Consider the following 21,203-nt stretch of genomic DNA (forward strand, 5'->3'; position numbering starts at 1 on the left):
TAGAGAATTAAAAATACAATTGAAAATCCCGCTCAGTTATTCCAAGATTAAAAGCATTCTTTAGAAACTGGGCTTTATTAGAGGATATGCTTCCTGCTTCGTGAGGGAGGGAGGGAGCCGGGTCACCCGTGCTCTTCGTAGGGGGCAAGCAGGTGAAATGATTATGAAATATGTCAAATAAATGGTCCTTTTTTTCTCCCCAGGAGATAAGGAAAGGTAATTTGGTCTGTCAGTTGCTCACACAGAAGACGTCATGGTCAACTGCATTAATACTGAATACTTTGTCCAGAGTCACAGAGCTAAAAGAAATTACAGAGTCTTTCTCTTGTGAATTCTGGCATGACTCTCAGCAGACCTTTCCCCACCTGAGTTCACAAAAGAGATGAATAATAAAAGCCAGGGTCTACGGTGGGACCCAGAGCTTGCCAGGCTGTCCCAGGCGAGGTGGTCAGAGCCAGAGCTTCCCTCGCACAACTGTGACCTTATATCCTAGCCATTCCTGGGTCCTGTTTCAGCCCAAATCCCAGCTGTTTCCAATGGATCCCTGTGCTGCCCTGCCTGGGGCTGTTGCTCCTGTTCCTCTCTCTCCTGTGCTGTCGAAGCCCACCCAGCCCTTCTAACTGGATCCCGGCACCTTCCCCTCCTCTGATTGCACCTCACCTCTGTCTGCAGCTGTCATGGGAATTTTGCATTTGCATCTTCTTTCCCTAACACCCCAGACTGGAGACACAGCCAGGCAGCCTCCCTGCCAGTGTCCAGTCTGGGGACTGACACTGACCGTGGAAGGGATGAGTTCCTAAGGTCTCTGCAAGTTTTCTCTTTTATAATCTAACAAAAGGATGTGAATAGTGGTTTGTTTTTTTCTTCTCCTTCTTGGAATTGGTGGTGATGAAAGGGTGCTGTCAAGGCTGGGGTGGGCATTGGGATGCTCTTTAAATCCACTGTCAAGTTGCTGAGTTGTAAGAGGCGGTCTTTACCTCCACCCCTTCCAGGAGGGGCATCAGGGAGCCACACACCGGAACCCTTATCCAGTGTCTGGACAAAGCCTTTTCCTTTCACTGCTTTTGGGGACTTTTTTGGTCTCTGGAACAGTCAGACTTCTTTCAATGCAGTTATATTCCCTCAGGTAATGAGTAGTCCATTATTTTTAGGCTGTTTTACCCAATTAATTTTATTATCAGTTAATTACGTATTAACAGTTTAAGAAACTGAATATTTGTTCAGTTTCTTAAACTAAATCATTATATATGTATGTATTCCTTTTTAAAGATGCACGTCCATTATCTCCTGCAGATGGAGAAGACCGGTCTGGGGCCACCTGGGCCTCTGAAACAGACCTTTCTACAAAGGTGCCTTCCTGGCTGTATGGGCTGGGCTCACAGGGCTGGGAGGGGCCTGGTACGAGAGGCCCACAGCATGTGGCAGAGACCAGGCATCGCAGGTGACAGGGGAAGGTCACTGCCAGACCGCCGCTGCTTGGTGCTATCTGGGGTGAGGCGAGGTGGGTGCAGCCAAGAGCCAAGTGCGTAAGGGTGTGTGAAGATGAAACCAGCACCTGGAGGATTGCGGCTAAAGGAATAAGCCTCCTCTGGTCACTGCTGGGTGGTTTGGTGAAAGCCTCTCGGGTGACAGCATACCTGGTCCCCTGAGACCCAGACTCACCAAGGTGTGTGACCTGGAGCCAGTCGGTAGGCTTAAGGGGTCTCAGCTCCCCAGGTCTGTAGTGGGTACAGCTGTGTTGTGTTCTTCCTATTTTGACATGCTGCGAGCCCGTGGGTCACCGGAAGTCAGCCCAATCTCTGATTCACATAGTGAGGGCAGGCGAAGGCTAAGGCTGCCGTACCAGGTGATAGCCGTTCCAGCTCCAAGACCCAGAATCAGGGGGACATGCAACTTCCTTCCAGTGCCCCCTGTTGATGGAGGTGCCCAGAGACTGTCTACACCAGGAGTCAGCAAACTGAGGTCTATGGGCCAGATCCTGCCAGGTTCCTATTTTTGTATGACTTGAGAGCTAAGAATGACTTTTACATTGTGAAGTAGTTTGGAAAACCCAAAAGAAGAAGAATATTGTGTGACATGGAAATTATATGAAATTACAGTGTCTGTAAATAATGTTTTATTGGGATGCAGCCAGGCTTATTGTAGTGCTTTTATGCTACAACAGGAGGAATGAAAGTCATGACACAGATGACGTGGACTGCTAAGCCTAAAATATTGGCTATCTGGTTCTTTACAGAAAAAAGTCTGTTGATTCCCGATCTACCTGTGGCAACTACAAGGGGAATTTTCTTTACAACAAACTAAATGGGACATTCCAGTTGTTTGTTGTCATGAGATTTGATGACAATTCACTTAATAAGCATCTAAGCACATTCTCAGTTGGGTCACTGAGGAAAAAGAGATAAATCAGATCTAGTCCATACAGGAGAGGTGCCAGTCTGCGGGGAGACAGGTGGGTGTGTGTGTATGTAAATTTCAATATAGAGGGATTAGCTCTCCAGTGTATTTTTTCACAAAACTCCTGGAAGCATTGAGGAGGGCTGACTGCCTGGGGAAATCTAAGAGGGCTTCTGAGAGGGGGTGATGCCTGAGCACCATACTACTTTCAGCTGAGCAGAAAGTATATTATGTTGTATAAGTACAGGATGCCACCTCTGGTTACATAGTGCATACGTGCTCAACTGTACAGGGCAGCTCTGTTGAATGGACCTGGAAGGGCTCTTGGTTACACGTGAGAGGTACCTAACTCACTTGAACCTAGACAATCAAGGAATTCATCGGTTCTTGAACGGAATTCTGGGCAACCAGGCATGGTTTATGTGGGAGCTCAGGCAATCAGAGCCTTGCCTCTCTCTGTCCATCTCTTGGCTCTGCTTGGCTTTCTTCTTTCCAGGAGTTAGGAAAGATGGTGGTGGGCAGCCCAGATACAGAACCTCCCAGCAAAACAAGGCTATCTAAAGGAGGCTCTCTTTTTCCCAAGGATCACACAACAATACCAGAAAAGGATTCTGATTGGCTGTTTGAGTCAGATGCCCATTTCTGAATCAACCACTGTACTGAGGGACACGGTGGAGTGGTCCTTAAGATTATCTGCTTCAGAGAGTCAGGGCTGGAGGGTGAAGCCATCGTAATTGATAGCTTAATGAAGTTGAGGAGGACTGGTTTCCCCAAGGGAACTTGCAAGCAAAACCATATTCCCCTGGTGGTCCAGTGGCTAGGACCCTGAGCTCCCAATGCAGGGGGCCCAGGGTTTGATCCCTGGTCAGGGAACTAGATCCCATCTGCTGCAACTAAGACCCAGCACAGCCAAGTAGATAAATAAAAATAAAATATTAAAAAAAGCAGATCCACCACAAAGAGTCAGAAAGACCTCTTCTGGCAGACTAGGCAGAAAAAGTCTATAAATAGAACATTGCCAGTTCTATCCTGAGGGTCTCCACCGCCTAAAGCCATCATGAGTAGTGACCCTTAAGAAGTACCACTGGAAAATAAATGACCTGTGCAAGTTCGATACACGAAGCAGGGCACCCAAAGCCGGTGCTCGGGGACAACCCAGAGGGATGGGGTGGGAAGGGAGGTGGGACGGGGGTTCAGGATAGGGGCGACACATGTACACCTGTGGCCAATTCAAGTCGATGTATGGCAAAAGCCATCACAATATTGTAAAGTAATTATCCTCCAATTAGAGTAAATTAATTAATTTTAAAAAAGAAGTACCACTGGGCAGCCCTGCCCATTCCAGTCTGTGAGGACTGCTGACCTCTGAATCCAGTTGGGGAAGAAAAAGTAAGCATCCCCCTTCCCACCTCTTCTCTAGGCTGTCAGAGCTCAGAGAATGGTTGGAGTTCACTTATTTGATCTGTGGAGCTCTTTAAAATAACAAGATCACCCACTGATTGGGAGATAGTATTTACCAAAGACATATCTGATAAAGGACTGCTATCCAAAATACACAAAGAACTCTTTTTTGTTGTTGTTTTTGGCTGTACTGCATGTGGGATCTTAGGTGCCCTCAAGGGACCAAATTTGTACCCAATGCAGTGGAAGTGCAGTCTTAACCACTGGACCACCAGGGAAGTCCCACGAAGTACTCTTAAAACTCAACAAGAAAACAAACTACCCAGTTAAAAAATGGGCCAAAGACCTCAATAGACACCTCATCTATTGAAGATAAACAGAAGACTAATAAGCATATTAAGCGATGCTCCACATCATATTCCATCAAGGAAATGCAAGTTAAAACAAGAGTCTTCCCTGGTGGTCCAGTGGTTAAGAATCCACCTCCCAATGCAGGGGACGTGGGCACAATCTCTGGTCAGGGAACTAACATCCCACAGGCCGCAGGGCAACTCCTGAGCCTGCAGGCCTCAACTAGAGACAGGCCTGTACACCATGGTTAAAGATGCCACAACTAAGACCCAATGCAGCCAAAAACAAATAAATATTTAACTAAAAAGCAACAATAATTACAACTACATGCCAATTAGAATGACCAAAATCCCAAACCCTGACAACATCAAATGCTGACGAGGAGGAGGAGCCACAGAAACCCTCCATCATTCCTGGTGGGAATGCATACCCTTCACTTTGGAAGACAGTTTATCCATTTCTTACAAAGCCCAACGTGCTGTTACTATAGGATCCAGCAATCACGCTCCTTGGTATTGACTCAAAGGAACTGAAACTTATGCCCATGTGAAAACCTGCACAGGGATATTTATAATAGCTTTATTCATAACTGCCAAAGCTTAGAAACAACCAAGATGTCCTTGAGTAGGTGAATGAATAAACAGTGGTACTTCCAGGCCATGGGATACTATTCAGAACTAAAACGAAACGAGCTCTAAAGCTATAAATAAGACTAGGAGGAATCTTAAAGGTATGTTACTAAGTGAAAGAAGACAATCTGAAAAAGCTAAATACTGTATGATTCCAACTATAAGACAGTCTGGAAAAGTCAAAATTATGGAAACAGTAAAAGATAAGCGGTTGTGGGGGTGGAGGTGGGCGGGAAGAATGAACAGGCAGAGCACAGAGGATTTTTAAGGCTGTAAATATACTCTGTATGGTACTAAGGCGATGGATACATGCCACTTACCATAGAAGATATAACACAGGAGTGAACTCTGAGGTTGACTGCAAACTCTGAGCGATCATGGTGTGTCAGTGCAGGTTGGCTGCCGCTGCTGCTTAGTCGCTTCAGTCCTGACTCCTTGAGACCTTAAGGACTGCAGCCCGCCAGACCCCTCTGTCCATGGGATTCTCTAGGCAAGAGCACTGGAGTGGGTTGCCACGCCCTCCTCCAGGGGATCTTCCTGACTCAGGGATCGAACCCAGGTCTCCTGCATTGCACGTAGATTCTTTGCCGCTGCCACCTGGGAAGTCCCCAGTGTAGGCTCACCCTTGGTCAGAAGTGTGCCACTCTGCTACATGACGCTGACCATGAGGGAAGCTGTGCCTGTGTGCAGGAAAAGGCATATGAGAAACCTCTGTACCTTCCTTTCACTTTTGCTGTGAATCTAGAACTACTCTAAAAAAAATTAAGTCTCAAAAAAATGATAACAAGAGTTTCTGAGTTAAAAGGATACACCTTTCTTTTAAAAGCTCCTTCACTCAGCCACCAACCATGGGAATTAAGTTTTGTAGTGCATTTAATAGACAATGAACACTGAGCAAGGTCACAAATACATGTTGAGATTACAAGACAGGACACCGAGCAGAAACCAGCAATCACATGCAGCCTTGTGATGGCTGCCTGGCCTAGAGACACACATCTAACATCATTCTGGCACATGCCAGCCGGCACCTCTCTCACTGCCTCCTCTGCTTTATATACAGCATTGTTTCTTAAAGGTGGGCCACTGCAGGGCAGGAAGAATGATGCACATGTGCCTTGTGCATTTCTTATGTATTTAAAAATATATGCAAGGGAAATTCCCTGGTGATCCAGTGCTTGAAACTACACTTCCACTATAGGGGGCATGGGTTCAATCCCTGGTTGGGGAACTAAGATCCCACATGCTGAGTGGCATGGTCAAATTTTTTTTAATTAAAAAAATAAAAATACACGTGATATGGACATAAGACGTACAGCAGTAGCCCATGGACACCCATGCTTATGGAAAATACTGGATGGAAACACACCCAACCTCTCAGGGGCGATATTAATGGATGCCTGGGGGTAATTTTACTTTTCCCCTTTTCCAAAGTTTCTGTGATGGTCTTATGTAACATTTACAAAAATGCCTTTTTATGAAATACAGTGCAGGTTGGCCTCACCTGGGACTCTTACGCTGGAGGTGGCAACAGACCCAAGAACTTCTTTGGAGGAGTCCTAATCATTCATGCTGTCACCAGAATAAGACCCTCTTGTGGCCAGAGACAAGCTACTGTCACAAGCAAAAAGAAATCCTTTGTTTAGACTTTGACCCCCAAATTAGCAAACCTCGAAACCCTTTTTTCCCTGCTCCACAGTACTGGGACACCAAGAAATTTTCTCACGTGCTCTCCTTCTGGACCCCCTGCTGGCCTGGCCACGTCTCCCACCCATCCTCCTCTATGATGCTTCCCCCTTACCCGCCCCCCGTCCACCTCAGCGCATGCACATCCCCAAATGCTGCAGGTGCAGCTCCAGTCCTGCTCCTCCAGGAATCAGCTCTGGTCTCCCCACTGCAGACTCTTCATTCAGAGCTTCTAGAACACCTCCCTGGACCACACTCAAGTCTCCTTCCCACCGAGCAGAGTTCACGCTCGTATTTCAGTTCTGTGTCCACACTTTGGGCTCAGTGAGGACAGAGTCACCCGGGCATCTTGGCTTCACCCAGCCCCACTTCAGGGACTGCAACAAGGGCAGGAACAAAGGAGAAATCACACAGCGAGAGAAGTTTGGAAATGATCCATTCTAACCCTTTTGGTTCCTAAATGGGGAGAGTCAAGGCGTGCCTGGTCCACATTTGGTGGCAGAGACAGAGTTGGGACTCATAGGTCTTGAGCTGCATCCAGTGTTCTTCCCACCAGTCACCCAGCCTCTGGCAACGTTGGGGACTGGGCTGGGCCAGGGTGAGGCAAGCCTGTGTGAGGATTCCCTTCTGGGCTGAGTCTGTACTTCCTGGCTAGCAGAGTAAGGGCCTGTGCATGCCCTGCCCCCTCAAAGCCCCCCCTCAACCCCCAACCCCACCCCGCCCTGCGGGCCTGGCCTGCTGTAGAGTTCCTCCGTGAGTGTCCTATGAGTGCGGTGCTGCCCTGGATCTGGGCTGGCTTCACCACTCGGTAGTAGAAGAGCCACCATGATACCACCCCACAGACATTGAAAGGGCCCTGAGCAAAAACTCATGTAGTTCAATGTCTGGAGCAGCTGCCTAGAGAGGTTTAGTACAACCGGAGGAGTGGTGGTCACCACCCATTTCCCCACTGAAGTGGGGGGGGGGCAGGGATTCGGTTTATTTGTTGCTGTTGTTTTATTGTGTTTCGGTTGTACCATGTGGCAGGCAGGCTCTTCCCCATCTAGGGACTGAACCCATGCCCACTGCACTGGGAGTGCGCAGTCTTAACCATTGGGCCACCAGGGAAGTCCTGTTGGTGGTGATGACATAACTCCTCTCACCACACACCCAACACATGCACAATCTCTCACTGGGTGGACTTCATATAGGTCCAGGACAGAGAAATGGAAAATGTCTCAGGACAGGGAAATCAGGAGTCTTTAGAAATGGAGGGTGAAGACACAGTCTTCATCCCTTCAGAAACTGAGGTTAGATATTTTAAAGCCGTATTACTGTCAAGAGCTTTCAGTCTCATCTAGGAAATAGAGCAGAGTAAAATTTCAATTTTAAACCTATGTTACCTCTTTAAATGTATAAAATGCCTTCAGAATTTCCCAGGTTACATTTATACTTCTGTTTAGAGATTTTTGTTTTGTTAGTGGGGTTAATGAACTTAGGAGACTAGGAAACACAGGGAGAGGCTATAGGGATGGTTGAGGCCAGGTACCCAGGTCACTGCTGATGAGAGTGAGACCCTGGGGGTGGGTCCTTGCCTCAGGTCCCTGACTCCCCAGCCAGGAGGAGAGAGTGGGGGAGACAGTGGTTCTTGGCCTTCATACTTGGCCACTGAGTGTCTCCTCGATGCCAGGCACCTTCTGGGCATCAGGACAGAGCCAGGGACCAGAGGAGCTCCAGACCCATGGGCTTGCTTACCTGCTGGTAGACAGCAGTGAGTGCAGTGAAGGAAGTCAAGCCGGAAAGGTGATAGAAAGCAAGCAAGTGGGGGACTTCATGCCAGGTAGTCAGTGAGGGTCTCCTTCAGAAGTTGACTTCTGAGTTGAAATCTGTGTGGTGAGAATGAGGGGAGCTCTGAGCTGGGAAGAGGGCAGATGAAAGGCTCATGCGGCTGGAGGGGAGTGAGGGTAAGGAGCAGGTGAGGGGCAGAGAACCAGCTGGTGGGTGGGGCAGGCTGAGGTATGGGCCTGGATTGCATTCCACACACGACCGCCCGCTCATTCCCAACTCTGAGGCCCCCTCTCCCCACAACAGGGCGGCCTGGATATCCCCAGCCTTGGGGAATTTCTCTAGAGAATGTGCTCTGTACAAAGAATGGTTGGAGAGGAGCCCTGGGAGGCATGTGTACCAGGGGAGCCAACTTCAGGGACCTGGGGCCCCAGGGAGACCTGCCCAGAGCAGAGAGAGCCCAGCAGGCTCTCAGGCTGCCATCAAGGCTCAGCAGGCAGCTAAGGGACATGGCCTTGAGGGCAAAGCCAGTGAGGGAAGCCATGGGCATGCGGAGTCCAGTGCATGCAAGACAGTTTTTTCAGAGCCACCCAACAGGTGCAGGTGCTGTGGGAAACAGTATGGTGCTTCCTCAAACACTTAAGCATAGAATTACCACATAAGCCAGCAATCCCCCTTCTAGGTATATCCTCCAAAGAATGCAAAGTAAGGACTTGCAGAGATATTTGCACACTCATGTTTGCTGCAGCATTATTCACAATGGCCAAAAGGTGCAGACAACCCAAGTGGCTATCAACAGATAAATGGATAAATAAAATGCAGTATATACACACAATGGGATATTAATCAGTCACAAAAAGGAATGCCATGCTGGCACAGGTTACAACACGATGAACCTTGAAGACATTATGCTGAGTGAAATAAGCCAGGCACAAAAGAACAAACACTGCAGGTATGATTCCACTTCTATACTATATCCAGAGTAGTCAAAGGAACTGAGACAGAAAGCAGAATGATGGCTGCCGGGGGCTGGGGGAGGGGAGATTGGGAGTTAGTATTAATGGGTCTAGAGAGTCAGTTTGGGAAGATAAAAAAGTTCTGGAGACGGATGGTGGTGATGGTGACACAACATTACGGATATATTAATACTCAATGACACTAAACTGTGCACTTAAAAATGGGTTAAAATGGTATATTTTATGTTATGTATATATACCACAATAAACGATAAAAAAAGGTGTTCACAGTGACTTGGGCTGACTTGGGAACCAGTGATCTGTCTGTCAGTAGAGGCGTGCAAGAGTGGCTGGACGCTTTTTGGATGCTGGGGAAGGAGAACGAAGCCAAGGGAGCAAAGTGCAGGTCATCCTGGACTTTGAGTCAGGACAGAGACATGTTGACCAACATGTTTTGAGCCCTCACTGTATGCGGGCCTGAGCTTAGGTTCGCATACATTATCTCTTTCTGCCCTGGGGCCATGAGGCAGGGTCAGGATTACCCCCACTGGACAGACGGGATGCAACACCAGAGAGCATCAGTCATTGCTGCCTGCCAAGACCCTCTTCCATGGAGGCCCAGCTGCCTGGTCTCAGGTCACTTCCAAGTGACTTCCAAGTGACTGGCCAACGTCACTTCCCTTCCCAGGCAGCCCGTTATCTATGACTAACCTATGTGGGGCCACTGAGGCCTGGCCGGCTTGCTCTGTGTAACTCCGAACACCACTGACATTCCACTTCAGGGGTCTCCTCTCCTTACTGAGCCTGTCTAGCAGCTAGAATCTTCTCTTTGCCTATGGCTACTTCCTCCCTGTCCGTCCTCAGGCATTGATCAGGGAACCTCCTCCATAAACTTCCTGCTTGCTGAACTCCTCAGGGTTAGCTCAGGGAAACCCATCAGCAGTGTTTGTCAAGGTCACTCAGCTGGGTAATGGGGAGGATGGCTGGGGCCAGGGAAGGGTATCTAATGTTCTCGGACAGAGGGAAGCTCTCCAGCCCTCAGGAGAGTGGGTCAGAGCTTCTTTGATGACTCTGGCCCTCAGCACCCAGCCAGCCGGGAGGCCAAGTGTGCCTCATGCTCGTGATATCCATCGTGCCCCTTGTGTATCAGCAAAACCACACCACAAATGATGCTGGTGCAAAATTCTAACAGACAGCCTGGCCATTAATGGTCTCTTATATATTTAAATTGGGTGTGATCCATTTGGGGATGGTAATTTTATTCATGGAGATTGCACCATCTAATTTGAATACAGCAAACTATACCGAAGAGATATGGTGGCTCCACAGTGTCTTCTCTCCCAATTCCTGTCCAGTCTGGTTTGGGGGCCCTGGCACCGTCACTTTTGATCTTTTTGTCTCCACTTAGTTGAGAAGAGAATGTGGGGCTGAAGTCAGTTGAAACTGACAAGAAGTTAGACCATGGTCTGAATTCCACTCTGTGACCTGGACAAACCATGTAACCACTCTGAGCCTCTGTTTCCTCATCTGTCAGTGACCAGGGTGGTAGGAGAACTGTACACCAGTGAATATACAGGAGTCTCCAGCATGGAGCCCTACTGCTGTCCCCAACCTGGCCACCCAGTGGCAGGACTGTCTGAGCTCTGAGGAGTGCCGGCCAGGGCTGGAAAAGCAGAGGGACAGCAGTGCCTGCTGTGGGGCCTGGCAAAGAGCCTGGTACCCTCCGAGGCATACTGGAAGTCTTTGGCTCTCCCGTCAGCCTCTCCCGCTGTCCCACCTACCCAGACACCATTCTAGGTTGGTGTCTAAACCCAGCAGTGCAGCAAGGCTGCAGTCCTCTCTGCTCTCAGATCCCTGGCATGAGGGGCTATTATCACCCCCACTTCCAGGCCAAGTCTCTGAGTGAGGGATCAGGGACTTGGCCCCTTCTCAGAAGCCCTCCAGCATTACATTTTCATGATTACCCTCCATTCATCTTCCTCCACCAGCCTGGGAGAACTTTAGCTAGTCTTAGGGGAGGATGGAGGAGGAAAAAGCTGGCTTTTCTGATCAGTATTCCTTTGATCTACTGCTGATGGCATGAAGTTGATGTCCAAAGGCCTCCTGAATTTCAGGCTTTCAGGGTGGGTGGTGAATTTTATAGACCTAGAGCTCCAATACTTCGGCCACCTGATGCGAAGAGCCGACTCACTGGAAAAGACTCTGATGCTGGGAAAGATTGACAGCAAGAGAAGAGGGTGACAGAGGACAAGATGCTTAGCAAGTTGGATAGCATCACTAACTCAGTGGACATGAGTTTGAGCAAGCTCCAGGAGACAGTGAAGGACAGGAAAGACTGGAATGCTGCACTCCATGGGGTTGCAAAGAGGTGGACAGAACTGAGCGACTGAACAACAACAAGAGCTTTGGAGGGTTTTTTTTCCCCTTTGGTTTCTTGTATCATCTTTCCTGAAGTATCAAATATTGGAAATACTGGACACAAAAATTCACATGAGCTTTTTGTTTGGATCACCTTAATCCTCGTTTCTTTCTATGTAAGTTACAATAGGAGGGTGGGCAGGAAGGCAGTTTTTCTTTTTTACCCCAATAATGGGATCATATGTATTGTCAGATTTTCATTTTCACTTAGCAATATGTACTCTTTTCACACAAATATTTATAAACATCTTTCCACATAATTCACATTACTTAATGTATCAACCACATTATCCACCCCCTACCCCATCCTGCACAAACACTGATCTCTTTCCTCAAGGGCAGAGTTGATTGTTTAAAAATAGGCTTGCACGTGTTGTTGTGGCTTCCTCATATTTCTCCCAAATTGTTCCCCAGGCCTCCCTGAGGTCCCCTAGGGAGGATGTGGGGTGGGGAGTGAAGGTCAGGAGGCCAGTAGGGCCCACAGGGCTCTACCACCACCTGCACAGAGCTGGAGCTCAGCTGATCTGCCTCACTGAGGGGAAAAGGTTTCTGGACTGTGTATTTTGCTGTTCTTGATAAATCTGATCATGTTCAATAAAGAACATATGAACTTAAGAGTCTTTCTCAGTGCACAATTATAACTGCATCTACTTTTGATTCATAATGAAAACATAGCATTAGGAAGAAGGAAGACATTGGTGGGAGATGTTCTAGGCAGCTGAATCGGTAGAGAGGGGTTTTACCCAGAATCACAGCAGTAGAGAAGAACTGAAAGCGGAAGTGGAGAGTTCTAGTCTGAAGCGGGAGTATGACGTCACCATAAAGTAAGGAGACTTGCAGGCCCACGTGACTCTGTGAAGACCTCTGAGAGATGGACCAAAGAGTGGTAAGCAAGAAAAGCGACTCGAAATAACTTGTACACACAACACGGGGTATCAGAAGGTGTGGCAAGGGATGGGTCTGGCTGGTGTGCTGCCTTTACAGCCAAGTGAACAGCATCATGGCTTCTTCAAACCTGATATCAAGGCCTGACTGGGCAGTGGCTGAGGTCAGCAGGGTGACCGGACCATTCAAGAGTACTCCAAGGCACATGTGTCCTCGGGAGTCAGGAAGGCTTACATGGGGATACATAGCTAGTCTGGAACTCAGGTCTCCTGCCTCTGTTCAGGGCCCTTCTCAGCACCAGTTGCTTTTCCAGTACCTGGCAGTTGTCAAGAGGTACTTCCTTTTCAGTTCAAGGCAGAAAAAGGCAGCTGCGGTGCAGGGAATCAGCAGGCAGACCAGGCCACTGGTGCCACGTGGCCCACGAGGTGAGAGGTGCCCCAGGAGGGACACCCCTCCACCTCATGGAAAACATGCTGATGGGTCTCCCTGCCATTGCCTCCTTGTTTCTTGGGTGGGATAAACCATTTGGTCTTTGGACAAGATTATTTTTGCACAAAACAGGATTGTTATCACTTAACTGAAAATAATTATCCAGTGAAAACTGAGCTCCACTTGTCTCTCTGGAAATAAAGAAGTGAACATTTTGGGCAGTTTCACTGATGCAAAGGCAGGTATTTTAAGAAAATGAAAGTAATGAGAACAGACTGCATTCTCAGCAGGAAACCTTGGGAAATCTCAGGGCCTCCCTTGAGTGGCTCCCATGGCTGGGAAGACTAATTCACCCCCTGTCCAAGTCAGGGCTTGTTCCAATGAGTCTGTAGTAGAGGAGGGGTTCTGACAGAGACAGAGTATCACTGAGTGTGGTGGCAGGGATGCAGGTGATCCCACTCAGTGGTTTAGCCCCCAAGGGGTTTTCCTCACAGACAGGCCCCAGACTCCTTCGGAAACAAAGAAATAGAGATGCGGCAAGGAGAGAGAGTTGCTGACCTAAGTCTAATGCAGGAGGTCACTTCTGTCCTTCTTCCCCATGCCCTCCAGCACAGGGACTGCACCTCCAACTGCCCGGAAACCTGAGCCCAATCTCCAAGCCCTCAGAGATGCTCCATCAGTCTCACCCACACGCCCTGCTGACCACCGACTCCATCTGCTTGCCTAGGCACTCCCTGGCTTTGTTCACATCCTCCCATCCTCGCTGTATCAGTTATTGCTGCTGCAGCACTGCTGCCTAACACACAGCCATGAACCTCTGTGGCCTACAGTAACAGGTAGTTCTTTCTCACGGCTCTGTGCCTCCACTGACCTCCGCTGGACTGACCCGTGAATCCACAAGCAGGAGGGGTGGGTGTGCTGCATGCATGTCTCTTATCCTTCAGGATCACAGGCTAGCTGGGCACATCCTTCTCCTGGTGATGAGCAGGTAGAAACATTTGAAGTCTCTTAATTAAGGTCAAGTCTCAGAACCGGTATCCATTCACTCCTGCCCCATTCCATCCATTGACCAGAAGAAGTCACAGACCAAGCCCGCAGTTCAGGACTATTAGAGTACACTCCTGCGGTGATGAAGCTGTGGCCAGAGCCTGGGAGAAGGAGGGGGAAGCCTACCAGTCTAGTTCTCACCTTCCTGCTAGAATCCTCACTTCTGGTCTCACCCCCTCTAGTCTATTCTGCACAGAACAGTTGCTCCTTCTACAATGCAAACCTGACTACGTCACTTTTCAGCTTAAAATCCTAAAAATTCTTCCTTTTCTTTTTCTGAGAATAATTAAAACTCAATTGAAAATGTTCTGTCCTTAAGGCTAGCCTAAGGGTCCTATGAAATGCGTCAACAGCACAGCTGTCATGGAGGCCCTTCAGACTGAGATTCCCTGGCTCTTCTCTCTTCCAGCGGCAGCCCTGGCTGTGCACACATGTGTGTGGCAGTGTGCAGGTGACCTGTGTGTACCAGTGTACCCTGCAGGAACACGACGCAAATTCCCAAGAGCGTGGGAGCAGCAGCTGCGGGACAGGGTACCCTTGTGTGTGGCTGCCCAGGAAGGCCATGGCGTAACTCCGGCTTGGGGGCAGGGAGGTTATTACTCTCCTTCCAAACACAAGCACGAATCCACCCAGAGGGTGGATTTCCCATAGAATCCACTCGTGCTCAGTGAAGCTGTCTAGACAAGTACTATTCAAGATGTGACCTCAGACCAGCACTGGTCTGAATTCTTGGTTAAATGTCCAAGAAGGAGTAAAGAGTTTGCACCAGAATGTATATCACTGTGACACCAGGCTCACTGTTTAGTTCAGCTGACTTTTCTTCGTAGCAAGACTTTCTCCAGGAAGGAAGCAGTGATTGACTCTGATAGAAGCTCTTTATCTAGCGTGGACTGGTAAACTAAGAATGTGTGGCCCGGCCACTTTGAGACCTGATAGCTCAGTTGTAAAGAATCCACCTGTAATGCAGGAGACCCTGGTTCGATTCCTGGGTCAGGAAGATCCACTGGAGATTCTTGGGCTTCCTCTATGGCTCAGCTGGTAAAGAATCTGCCTACAATGTGGGAGACCTGGGTTTGACTCCTGGGTTGGGAAGATCCCCTAGAGAAGGGAAAGGCTACCCACTCCAGTATTCTGGCCTGAAGAATTCCACGGACTGTATAGTCCATGGGGTCACAAAGAGTCGGACATGACTGAGCGACTTTCACATTCACTTTGAGATGGCCCAGCTCTCCTTTGCTTCCAGAGACATGGATCTAAGGTGCTGAACCATCTTTGAATGACACCCCAGAGTAAAATTATAAGACACTAGGCAAAAGCTAGTAATTAAAAAATTAATACAGTGCTGTAATAAAAAAGGGACTCTACTTTAATATAACAACAGATGGTTGCCAGAATAAATTATATATGCTCCCTTAATGAAGTCAACTGCACTCATAATAGTTTGGGGAATTTCTAACAGGATGAAAAAAGCTGAGGATATAACAGCAGTTTTTTAAAAGCATGACAGAAAACAGTGAGCACAGTCCACTAGGTAACATGTAGATTCGGTAAGTGTGCACACATTCACACAGCCTGAAGGAAGTGCTGAAAACACAGAGTGGTTATGTTAGCGTGGTGTGAGCATACCCTTTTCTTCTTTCTTTTTCAAATTTCTGAAGTATAATTCTGTTACTTTATAATGAAAAAAATGTTACACCTGTTGATAACACATTTCTAAGACCTCTTCAGTTGGTACCTTCTTTCATTGTCTCTTTGGTTTCTAATATTAATATATTACAAAATCATTAATTCTTTCCTTGGTGGTCCAGTCACATCATTTTGTGTCATGCTTTTAAAAAAACTGTTAGATTCTCAGCCTTTTTCATCCTGTTAGAAATTCCCCAAACTATTATGAATGCAGTTGACTTCATTAAGGGAGCATATAAAATTTATTTAGGCAACCATCTGTTGTTATATTGAAGTAGATTCCCTTTTTTACTACAGCACTGTATTAATTTTTTAATTACTATCTTTTGCCCAGTGTCTTCCTTGGTGGTCTAGTGGCTAAGACCCCATGGTCCCAATGCAGGGGGCCTGCTTGGATTCCTGGTCAGGGAGCTAGATCCCACATGCCACAACTAAGAGTTTACATGCCACAACTAAAGATCCTGATGCCGCCACTAAGATGCAGCACAGCCAAATAAGTAAATAAAAATAAGGAAAAACTCCTTTGATTCAGAAATATAAACTCAGAATTTATGATCACTCAGACTGGATTCTTGTTCATTCATTCACTCATTCAACAAATATTTCCTGAGGACTCATGAGTGCTCTTCCAGCACTGTGATGCAATAACATCATGTCCCTGTCTCAAGGGGGGTGCACTCTCCCCTTGCACTGTCCATGATTCACTTAACAAACACTTGCCCACTTTGCACTGTGCCCTGGCCTTGACTGGCATGTTGGGGATAGAGGCAAATTCAGCCAAGGGAAAAGACACAGCAAACCCAGGAAACGTCTCTTCTTCAGAAACACTGGTTAAAGGCTTAAAAACCTAATACATGCTCGTAATAAATTCAAATAATACTTCATATGAAATCAAACCTACTTCCTAGAAATAAGCAAGATAAATAGTTTAGAAATATATATCCTTTAGATTTCTTTCTATGAATATATAAAGACATATTTCTGGACTTCCCTGGTGGCCCAGTGGTTAAGAATTCATCTGCCAATGCAGGAGACATGGGTTTGATCCCTAGTTGGGGAAGATCCCACATGCCTCAGGGCAACTAAGCCCCTGTGCTACAACTACTGAAGCCTGCATACTCTAGAGCCCGTGCTCCACAACTAGATAAGCCACTGCCATGAGCAGCCCGTGTACCAGAACTAGAGAGTAGCCTCCGATCGCTGCAACTAGAGAAAACTCATGCACAGCAAGACCCAGCACAGCCAAAGATAAAAAAATAAAAAAAATTGAAAGTGTACTTAAAAAGACATATCTCTTTATATATATTCATACATTCCCAAATGTTCTATATTCATGTCTACATAAACAGTAGTTTTATTTTCACTTTTTTCAAAAAATGGATATTAGAATGTATTCAGTCCTACAACTTCAGTGCTTATTTTTCTGAAACAAAACATTGTTGTTGTCGTTTAGTTGCTGAGTCGTGACTGACTCTTTGTGACCTCATGGCTTGCAGCCTGCCAAGCTCCTCTGTCCATGGGATTTCCCAGGCAAGAATACTGGAGTGGGTTGACATTTCCTCCTCCAGGGGATCTTCCAGATCCCGGGACTGAACCCATGTCTTCTTCACTGGCAGAAACAAAGCTTACAAATGTGTAAGTGCTGGGAGATCACAGAGGACGAGCTACTGGTGTTGAAGCAAGGTGGCCCTGATGGTGGCTGTGAGAGTGAGATCTTCACAGCCATCCTGAGAGGTCTTCCCACCCTGAAGCCTGAGCTCTCTGCTGCCTGCTTGTCTAGCCCAGCTTCACTGAGCCAGCCCTGGATGTGGTAGGATTTTGCTGGACAGAGAGGTGGGAGAAAGGGATGCCGGGAGGAAGGAATGGCAGAAGTAAAGGCCTAGAGGGAGATGAGGTGGCCCCTCTGTGGTGCAGACCCTCATCAAACAATTGTGAGCATATGCACAGACCCAGGTAGGTCTTCACTTATGGCAATCTCTTTTTTCTGTCTTCCTTCCAGAGCTCCCAACCCAGCAATCCCAAACCTGCCCCTCCAGTCCCTCCAGCACCAGAAACCGGGAGTGGCCTTGCTGGGAAAAGAGGGTTAGTTTGCAGTGGAATAGTGTTACTGGGGTTTCAACTCATTACAAGAGCAAATGTTGTACTAAAACATTAAGGAAAGAGTTGTATTTACAAAGTCCGTGTTGTTTACATGGTGAGGTGATACTAATTCATGACAAGGTGGAGAGTGGGGTTTGGAGGGGTCCCACTGTCCTCTGTCCACTAAACACTGGCTGGTGAGCAAACCTAGCATGTCTTACTTCCACTTTGACAGCTGGTCTTACAAAATGGGGACCCTTTAATCATGGGAATTCACCTAATGCTAATCTGGATAATTAAAACAAATACAAAAACAAAAAACCCAAGCAAAATACCCAACAGAAATTCAGAAGGAACTGCTGCTAACTTGTACAGATAGGCCAGGCACATTTCTGCATCATATTTGTTTCACAGTCCTGAAATGACTGGCTCAGAGCCTCACTAGGCGACAGAGGCAGGGTTTCTTCTGAGGTCCTCCTGGACCAGGCTGCTCTGAAGTGAGCTTGAGTGGGCTTGCTGGCACCAGGCCAAGGCCAGGACACCAGCAGGTCCCTTACATGCTTGGTTCACATTGCCTAACCCACCCGCATGCCCCTTCCTTGTCAACTCTCTACCCTTTCCTGGGCCTTAGTGTTATCCTCTATAAATTGAGGTAAGGGTTGAGGGGACAAAAAGGTCATTACAAAATAAAATGAGGAAGAGGGACTGCTTTGGTGATTAAGTGGTTAAGAATCTGCCTGTCAATGCAGGGGACATGGGTTTGATCCCTGGTCGGGAAGATTCTACATGCCATGGGGTAACTAAGCTTGTGTGCCTTAACTACTGAGCCCACAAGCCACAACAATTGAACCTGTGCCTAGAGCCCATGCTCTGCAACAAGAGAAGCCACCACAAGGACAAGCCCATGTACTGCAACTAAAGAGTAGCCCCTGCTTGCTGCGATGAGAAAGCCTATGTGTAGCAAGACCCAGTACAGCCAAAAATAAATAAATATTTTAAAAAAACAAACCCCAAACAAGGAAAAAACAGCCAAGAGCCTGACCCAGTCTGGGTTCAAGGCCACAACCCAAGACCTTTTCCTGAGATCTTCTCGCCCCATCCTTCTGTCTATATTCTTTGGTCCCCAAAATTTAAGTTCCCAATCAGTTCCCTGCTCCCCTTCACACTCACAGAACTACAAAGCCTAGCCCTCCAGCCTGGGCCCACTCATTTGTATCCCAAAGTACAGTTACTTGGGGGCTCAGCCACATCATCTAGACCCTTTCCTCCACCTCCACATCCCCCAACTCTTCCCTGTACCCCACAGCTGGGACAGCTGCCCAGTCCCCACCCCCCCCCCCCTCCAGCCGAGATCACTGACAAAGCAGATCACTTGACCTGCCATGCTAAGATCCTTCCTGGAATCAGCACAACAGACCACTCCCTCTGGCGACTTGTCACATCCCTCATCCTTTCCCAGCCCCACCTTCCCACTTGAACGCATCCCCACTGGCCTCTGAACCTGTGAACGAGAATATATGAGACATTCAATCTCCACTATTCATTCTTTGAGCCTGTAAGTCTTAGTTCAGGAGCCACCTCTCAGCAGAACCTTCCCTTTTTTCCACATTTCCAACTTAAGAGAAACTGAGCCTCCTGTTCCTGCCTTTCCCAGATCCACAGACTCTGCATCAGTCACCTGTGTATGTATCTATTAAATTCTAGCATTTTTCCATTTGCATTTCAAAATACTTTTAAAAATTGATGCATAATTTAAAGTGCAGTTACAGCTCAATACATTTCTCATATGTACACACCTGTGTATGGGTTTGGGATAGAGAGGTACAAGCTAGAAAGCTAGAAGACTCCCTGTGGGTCCATGTGTGGTGAGGAGGGGGTGCTACCTGTAGGTAACTTACTTGCTGGAGGCCAAAGAAAGTAGACACACAGCCAGCATCCTGGGATGGGTTAAGAGATCTCAGGATGAGATCCTTGATCAAGATTAAGATCAATTAGTTTTCACATAGGTGAGAGATCATGCTGAATATACAACTTAAAAAATCTCGGTAACTTAATAACTTCTTGCTCAGTTGAACTGATTGCTATCATTTATTCCTTCACTCACCCTCTATCAAACATTGCCAATAACTACAACTATAAAGAATATTCTATGGCCATCTTAGCTGATAATTTTTTAAGGTCAATCCTAATTAATGTATAGGGTAGAGTCCTAGAAGTGGAGACATTGGGCCAGAGAATAACCCTTGTAAAACTCTTTATACATATGGCCAAAGAACTGACATGGAATATGTTAGTCTGTTTGAGCTGCCATAACAAAATGCCACAGACTGGGTGGCTTAAAACAACAGAAATTCATTTTCTCACAGTTCTGGAGGATGGAAGGCCAAGATCAGGGTGCTGGCAGGGTTGGATTCTTCTGAGGCTTCTTTCCTTGGCTTATAGATGGTGGCTCTCTCGCTGCCTCTTCACAGGGTCATCCCTCCATGCATGTGGCTCTGGTATTTTGCCTCCCCTAATTTCCTCTTTTTATAAGGACCATCCTAGTGGCCTCATTTTAACCTTATTACCTTTTTAAAGGCAGTTAGAGTCCCATTCTGAAGTACTAGGAGTAGGGCTTCAATATCTGGGAGAACACAGTTCACCCCATAACAGAATTCTTCCTGAGAGGCTGGAAATGTCCTCTGGTGCCTTGTGGCTTGGCTGAGGTTCCCTTGGTTCCCTCCTACGCTGAGATGTACTTTTGTGTGACGCCCTCTCCTTGTCTCTCAGCCTCACCCGTTCCCCTTTTTTGTCTCTCACCCCATCACTGTTCACAGCTGTCTATCAGCCTAAAGTAGAGATTCTCAACTTCTGACGCACATGGGAATCTGAGAGCTTAGAAAACTATTCTGGTGTCTAGGTCCCAACCCAACAGATTCCCATGTCGCTGGTCTGAGGGTACAGCCAAGATACGAGAAGCTTTAAAGCTCTTTAGGTGGCTCAGTGTTTTGCCAACCTCCAGTTGCTGGTCTCTCTTCTTTGCTTTTGAAAAGCATGAGACAGGGCACAGGGGCTGTTTAATTACCATCTTCCAGAGTTAATTAAAGCTCCATATTCTAAAGCCTGTTTTTAACTTTCCTAAACAAGTTCATTTAAAAGCATGGTGGTAATTTGGCTCTTTTGTTAAAATTAAGTCCTTAGAGCAAAAATTAAAAGACAAAAATGGAAAACCACTGGGCATAGAAAATCCACCCTGAATTTAATAGAGTCTCTTAAGTCGTGGACCGTAGTGAGACTCTTGCTGCTCAGTATGGCTGGGGCAGCTCGCTATACATCGTGGTCCTTGAGGCTTATGTTCTGTGTAAGCTTTTAAAAGAAGAGGATAAAAGCTAATTTTCATGAGAGCCCTGCTTCTGTGGTGGGGTGATTAGAAAACCGTTAAGTCTGGGCTCCTTCAAGTTTCACACCCCAACCCTCAATGTTGGAAACAAAGTTTTAA

General features: G+C 47.2%; 1 long non-coding RNA gene across 4 annotated transcripts in view; it reads right to left on the minus strand.

The window, feature by feature from the left end:
• The window catches only part of LOC102267956 (uncharacterized), a 46,993-nt gene that overhangs the window by 11,305 nt on the left and 14,485 nt on the right, over positions 1–21,203 (minus strand). The window contains exons 1-3 of one of the 4 annotated variants that reach the window (XR_011465120.1): positions 8,196–8,328; positions 6,280–6,389; positions 5,099–5,458 (exon numbers count right to left, since the gene is read on the minus strand). This is a non-coding gene — a long non-coding RNA (uncharacterized lncRNA). Of the gene's footprint in view, positions 1–5,098; positions 5,459–6,279; positions 6,390–8,195; positions 8,329–21,203 lie in introns of those variants that run through there. The other 3 variants (XR_011465119.1, XR_011465118.1, XR_011465121.1) reach the window with 3 other exon arrangements.

Source organism: Bos mutus, chromosome 8 (genome assembly GCF_027580195.1).
Source record: "Bos mutus isolate GX-2022 chromosome 8, NWIPB_WYAK_1.1, whole genome shotgun sequence".
Classification (NCBI taxonomy): domain Eukaryota; kingdom Metazoa; phylum Chordata; class Mammalia; order Artiodactyla; family Bovidae; genus Bos; species Bos mutus.